This window comes from Lolium rigidum, chromosome 5 (assembly GCF_022539505.1).
Source record: "Lolium rigidum isolate FL_2022 chromosome 5, APGP_CSIRO_Lrig_0.1, whole genome shotgun sequence".
NCBI classification, from domain to species: Eukaryota; Viridiplantae; Streptophyta; class Magnoliopsida; order Poales; family Poaceae; genus Lolium; species Lolium rigidum.
This window is the reverse complement of record NC_061512.1, coordinates 131092341-131099844: the sequence shown is the minus strand read 5'-3', so window position 1 is coordinate 131099844 and position 7504 is coordinate 131092341.

Here is a 7504-nt window from a genome sequence, read left to right as displayed (position 1 = left end):
TCGTCCCGGCACCTGCCGGAACGGGGAAGTGCCCCCGGAAGCCATCTCCATCAACGCCACCGCCTCCGCCATGCTCCGTGAGTAGTTCCCCCATGGACTACGGGTTCTAGCAGTAGCTATGTCGGTATACTCTCCCCATGTACTTCAATACAACGGTCTCATGAGCTGCCTTACATGATTGAGATTCATCTGATGTAATCGGTGTTGTGTTTGTTGGGATCCGATGGATGATACATTATGATTAGTCTATCTATAAAGTTTGTGAAGTTATTGTTGCTGCAATCTTGTTATGCTTAATGCTTGTCACTAGGGCCCGAGTGGCATGATCTTAGATTTGAGCTCTATATCATTGCTTAGATTGTATCTACAAGTTGTATGCACATGTCACCGTCCGGAACCAATGGCCCCGAAGTGACGTAAATCGGGACAACCGGAGGGGATGGTAGTGATGTGAGGATCACATGTTTTCACGGTGTGTTAATGCTTTGCTCCGGTGCTCTATTAAAAGGAGTACCTTAATATCCGGTAGTTTCCCTTGAGGCCCGGCTGCCACCGGCTGGTAGGACAAAAGATGTTGTGCAAGTTTCTCATTGCGAGCACGTACGACTATATACGGAAAACATGCCTACATGATTAATGAATTGATGTTCTTTCTTAATGCTTTATAAATCCTATCAATTGCCCAACTGTAATTTGTTCACCCAACACTTGTTATTGGAGAGTTACCACTAGTGTAGATCGCTGGGAACCCCGGTCCATCTTTCATCATCATATACTTGTTCTACATGTCAACTGTTTTTTGGTGCTATTGCTCTCATATCACTATTACTGCTGCTGTGTTACTATTACTATTGCTCTCATACCACCGCTACTTTCACATCACCCCTGTTGCTAGTGCTTTTCCAGGTGCAGCTGAATTGACAACTCAGTTGTTAAGGCTTATAAGTATTCTTTACCTCCCCTTGTGTCGAATCAATAAATTTGGGTTTTACTTCCCTCGAAGACTGTTGCGATCCCCTATACTTGTGGGTCATCAAGACTATTTTCTCGGCGCCGTTGCCGGGGAGGCATAGCTCTACTCATAAGTTCACTCGGGGAGTACACTCTACCTCTCTCTCTACTTTTATTTTATTTTGTTTTGCTAGTTTACTTTTGTCTAGTTTATTTGTGCTTAGTTTATTTCTGTCTAGTATTAGTTTGCTTATTTACTTTTGCTTAGTTTATTTTTGTCTTGTTTTATTTGTCTCATATACCCAAAAATCCATAAAAATTTGAAAAACCAAAAAATCAAAAACTGCTGTTATGGGAGAACCAACAACCTACTTGGAGCTTATAGAATGTTATAATGGTTATAGAGAATCAAGAACTGGTAAAATAATGAGTGCTATGATAGAAAAATTGAATACAATTGCTAAAATCTTGCTTGAACGCCATGATATAAATTGTTGCTCTCAACAGGATACTAAACATCTTAAATTTCAATGTGGCTTTAGTGAGGAATTTTTTTTAAGAACTATAATCGGAATTGCTATATTCATTATGGGTTCGAAGAGGTAGAACAATTTGTCTTATTTATGGGAGCGTCCGAGATAGAATCCTTCATGGTTGAGAATTATGAAACTTGTGTTGTTTGTAAGGGCCTTAAAGATTATGTCTCTACTATCCTTAATTCTTGCATAGAATGCTACAGTAGGAATCCTTATATCCTTGATTATAAAGAGAGACACATTAATGCACAAGAATGCACTCACAATTTGCAGGAACTCGCGGAAGAAGAAATTGATGAACCCGAAAGCTCATTGGATGAAAAAGAGGAGGAAATTGATGAACTCTGAAAGCTCATTGGATGAAAAAGAAGAGGAGAGCGACAAACAAAAGGAGGAAGAATGGATTAGCTACCCATGTCAACCTTCTAATGAGAGTAACTCTTTATCTCTTACACTATTTGATTGTCCTCCATGCTTACCGGAAGAGGTTGAATGTTATGTTCCTGTGGATTCTCTTGAAATAGTACCTATGAGTAATACTTGTGAGAATGATTATGCTACTGTTATATATGATAATCCATGCTACTTTGATAAATCTTATGATAATGCTTTGTTTGTGCCTCGATGTCGAAATGCATGGTACTAAAGAATTTTGCTTGGCAAATGTTTATGATAAAGCTCTAGATGATGGTCCTATGTTACTTGATAATATTAATTGTGCTACTAATGAAAATGGGATTGGAGAGTTCTTGACTTATTCTATGAGTCCCCTATCTATTGATATTGATCACCTACCTTGTTATATTATTAATAAAAGTAAGTTTGAAAGTTTTAATTCCACTATTCTTGAACTTGATAAAAATTATGTGTTTGGAAATCATGAAAAGTATGCTGCATGTGATAGTTATATTGTTGAGTTTGTTCATGAAGCTACTGAAAATTATTATGAGAGAGGAAAATATGGTTGTAGAAATTTGCATGGTACTAAAACACCTCTCTATGTGCTTAAAATTTTGAAGCTACACTTGTTTTATCTTCGTATGCTTGTCACTTTGATCTTCATGAATTTATTTGTGTACAAGATTCCTATGCATAGGAAACATGTTAGACTTAAATGTGTTTTGGATTTGCCTCTTGATGCTCTCTTTTGCTTCAAATACTATTTCTTGCGAGTGCATCATTAAAACTGCTTGAGCCCATCTTAATGGCTATAAAGAAAGCAACTTCTTGGGAGATAACCCATGTGTTATTTTGCTACAGTACTTTGTTTTATATTTGTGTCTTGGAAGTTGTTTACTACTGTAGCAACCACTCCTTATCTTAGTTTTATGTTTTGTTGTGCCAAGTGAAGCCTCTAATCGAAGGTTGATACTAGATTTGGATTACTGCGCAGAAACAGATTTCTTTGCTGTCACGAATCTGGGTCTAATTCTCTGTAGGTAACTCAGAAAATTATGCCAATTTATGTGAGTGATCCTCAGATATGTACGCAACTTTCATTAGTTTTGAGTTTTCTGATTTGAGCAACGGAAGTATTTTATTAAAATTCGTCTTTACCTGGCTGTTCTGTTTTGGCAGATTCTGTCTCTGTTTTTTTGCATTGTCTCTTGTGGACTTTAAGCGAGCTTTTCTAGACGTAGAGAGCTGTAGCTAATGTTTTATTGAGTTCTTGCAATGTGCCACTACAGGACCAAGGTGGATTCAATTTTTTTTGAGTACTAACCCCTCTAATGAAGTTTATGAGAAGTTTGGTGTGAACGAAGTTTTCAAGGGTCAAGAGAGGAGGATGATATATGATCAAGAAGAGTGAAAAGTATAAGCTTGGGGATGCCCCCGTGGTTCATCCCTGCATATTTCAAGAAGACTCAAGCGTCTAAGCTTGGGGATGCCCAAGGCATCCCCTTCTTCATCAACTTATCGAGTTCCTCCCCTGAAACTATATTTTTATTCGGTCACATCATATGTGCTTTACTTGGAGCGTCTGTGTGTTTATTTTCGTTTTGTTTTGTTTGAATAAGATCGGATCCTAGCTATCCTTGTTTGGGAGAGAGACACGCTCCGCTTTTTCATATGAACACATGTGTTCTTCGTTTTACTTTTAATATTCAATGATAAAAGTTGGAAGCTACAATACTTATTGGTTATTTGGTTGGGAAAAGAAAATGCCTCATATGTTGTGGATAATTTGACACTTGGCAATTGTTTTGAGCTCTCAAGTAGATCATAAGTTTTTGCATGTAGTTTAAACCTATTAGTGGAGAACTACTGTAAAGCTTGTTAAAATTGGTTTGCATAATTGATCTCTCTTAAGGTCTAGATATTTTCTGGTAAAGTGTTTGAGCAACAAGGAAGACAGTGTAGAGTATTATAATGCCTGCGATATGTTCTTATGTAAGTTTTGCTGTACCGGTTCATACTTGTGTTTGCTTCAAACAACCTTGCTAGCCTAAGCCTTGTATCGAGAGGGATTACTTCTCATGCATCCAAAATCCTTGAGCCAACCACTATGCCATTTGTGTCCACCATACCTACCTACTATGTGGTATTTCCTGCCATTCCAAAGTAAATTGCTTGAGTGCTACCTTTAAACAATTCAAAATGCTTCTCAATTTGTGTTAATGTTTTATAGCTCATGAGGAAGTATGTGGTGTTTATCTTTCATTCTTGTTGGGCAACTTTCACCAACGGACTAGTGGCTTCATCCGCTTATCCAATAATTTTGCAAAAAGAGTCGGCAATGGGATTCCCGGTCCCAAATTAATTAACCTAAATAGACACTCCTCCATGGTATGTGATTGTTGGACGGCACCCGAAGGATTCGGTTAGCCATGGCTTGTGTAAGCAAAGGTTGGGAGGAGTGTCATCATAATAAAACTAAAATAAAAAGGCACTCCTTCATGGTATGAGATTGTTGACAGGCAGCCGAGGATTCGGTTAGCCATGGTTTGTGAAAGAAAGGTTGGAAGGAGTGCCACCCAAAAATAAAAATAATTCATGGGAGCCGCTCTTTGAAGGTTTGTTTGGCAAGGGGGTTAGTGTACCCATTACCATTCGTTGACAACAACAAACACCTCTCAAAATTTTACTTTTTATGCTCTCTTTATGTTTTCAAAACCAAAGCTCTAGCACAAATATAGCAATCGATGCTTTCCTCTTTGAAGGACCATTCTTTTACTTTTATGTTGAGTCAGCTTACCTACTTCCTCCCACCTTAGAAGCAAACACTTGTGTTAACCGTGCATTGATTCTTACATACTTGCATATTTGCATTCATCATATTACTTTGTGTTGACAATATCCATGAGATATACATGTTGAAAGTTGAAATCATCCGCTGAAACTTATATCTTCCTTTGTGTTGCTTCGATGCCTTTACTTTGAATCTATTGCTTTATGAGTTAACTCTTATGCAAGAATTTTGATGCTTGTCTTGAAAGTACTCTTCATGAAAAGTTTTGCTATATGTTATCTACTTTTTAGCAACTATAGATCATTGCCTTGAGTCACTTCATTCATTTCATATGCTTTGTAATAGTATGATCAAGGTTATGTAAGTAGCATGTCACTACAGAAATTATTCTTTTTATCGTTTACCTGCTTGGGACGAGCAGGAACTAAGCTTGGGGATGCTGATACGTCCCCGACGTATCCATAATTTCTGTCGTTCCATGCTTGTTTTATGACAATACTTACATGTTTTGCTTGCACTTTATGATGTTTTCATGCATTTTCCGGAACTAACCTATTAACAAGATGCCACAGTGCCGGTTCTCGTTTTCTGCTGTTTTTGGTTCCGGAAAGGCTGTTCGGGCAATATTCTCGGAATTGGACGAAATCAACGCCAAACCTCCTATTTTCTCCGGAAGGCTCCAGAACACCGAAGAAGAGTCGGAGAGGGGCCAGGGGGCCACCACACCACATGGCGGCGCGGGCCAAGCCTAGGCCACGCCGGCCTAGGGTGTGGCGCCCTGTGTGCCCCCTCGCGCCGCCTCTTCGCCTATAAAAGCCCTTTCGACCTAAAAACGCAAGTACCAATTGACGAAACTCCGGAAAGACTCCAGGGGCGCCGCCACCGTCGCGAAACTCCAATTCGGGGGACAGAACTCTGTCCCGGCACCCTGCCGGGACGGGGAAGTGCCCCCGGAGCCATCTCCATCAACGCCACCGCCTCCGCCATGCTCCGTGAGTAGTTCCCCCATGGACTACGGGTTCTAGCAAGTAGCTATGTCGGTATACTCTCCCCCATGTACTTCAATACAATGGTCTCATGAGCTGCCTTACATGATTGAGATTCATCCGATGTAATCGGTGTTGTGTTTGTTGGGATCCGATGGATGATACATTATGATTAGTCTATCTATAAAGTTTGTGAAGTTATTGTTGCTGCAATCTTGTTATGCTTAATGCTTGTCACTAGGGCCCGAGTGGCATGATCTTAGATTTGAGCTCGATATCATTGCTTAGATTGTATCTACAAGTTGTATGCACATGTCACTCGTCCGGAACCAATGGCCCCGAAGTGACGAAATCGGGACAACCGGAGGGGATGGTAGTGATGTGAGGATCACATGTTTTCACGGTGTGTTAATGCTTTGCTCCGGTGCTCTATTAAAAGGAGTACCTTAATATCCAGTAGTTTCCCTTGAGGCCCGGCTGCCACCGGCTGGTAGGACAAAAGATGTTGTGCAAGTTTCTCATTGCGAGCACGTACGACTATATACGGAAAACATGCCTACATGATTAATGAATTGATGTTCTTTCTTAATGCTTTATAAATCCTATCAATTGCCCAACTCGTAATTTGTTCACCCAACACTTGTTATTGGAGAGTTACCACTAGTGTAGATCGCTGGGAACCCCGGTCCATCTTTCATCATCATATACTTGTTCTACATGTCAACTGTTTTCTGGTGCTATTGCTCTCATATCACTATTACTGCTGCTGTGTTACTATTACTATTGCTCTCATACCACTGCTACTTTCACATCACCCCTGTTGCTAGTGCTTTTCCAGGTGCAGCTGAATTGACAACTCAGTTGTTAAGGCTTATAAGTATTTTTACCTCCCCTTGTGTCGAATCAATAAATTTGGGTTTTACTTCCCTCGAAGACTGTTGCGATCCCCTATACTTGTGGGTCATCAGGGTGGTGCGCCACAGAATTCTCGCCACAAAAATAAGGATTTTGTGGCGCACCTGCCAATGCGCCACAGAAAGTCTTATTTCTGTGGCGCACCGCGCGGTGGTGCGCCACAGAAACAAAAAAGTCTTATTTCTGTGGCGCACCACCGCCGGTGCGCCAAAGAATTTTTTTAAAAATTTCAAAAAAAGTGGCGGCCAGATCTAGATCTGGGGCCGCCGAATTTCTTTTTAAATTTTTCTGGAAGGTCGCTGGAGGTGGATGGTTGGTTGCGTGGGTGGGGTGGATGGGGTGGGTGGGTGGGTGGAGGATGAGGCCGGCCGGAAGAGGTGGTGGTGGTGGAATAGGAGGAGGTGGAGGTGGTGGTGGTGGAATAGGAGGAGGTGGAGGTGGTGGTGGTGGTGGTGGTGGTAGAGGAGGAGGTGGTGGTGGTGGTGGTGGTGGTGGTGGTAGAGGAGGAGGTGGTGGTGGTTGTTGTCGCCGGAGGAGGAGGAGAAGGTGGTTGTTGTGGAGGAGGTGGTCGCCGGAGGAGGTCGCCGGAGTAGGTCGCCGGAGTAGGTCGCCGGAGTTGGTCGCCGGTGGAGGAGAGGAGAAGTGGAGGAGAGGAAGAGAAGAGGAGAGGAGGAGAAGGGGAGAAGTGGAGAAGGGGAGAAGTGGAGAAGGGGAGAAGGGGAGAAATGGAGGAGAGAAGGAGAAGTGGGCGCCAGAAATTTCGAATTTCGAACGTTAATTCTGTGGCGCATGGGCACTTGGTGCGCCACAATTTTTTTTTTGTATTTTGCATCAAAAAATCTTTAACTGCCCATAACTTTTTACTCTTTTCGAATTTGTAGATTCTAAAAATTGTCCAACCGGGCACGCCCCGATGAATTTGGATG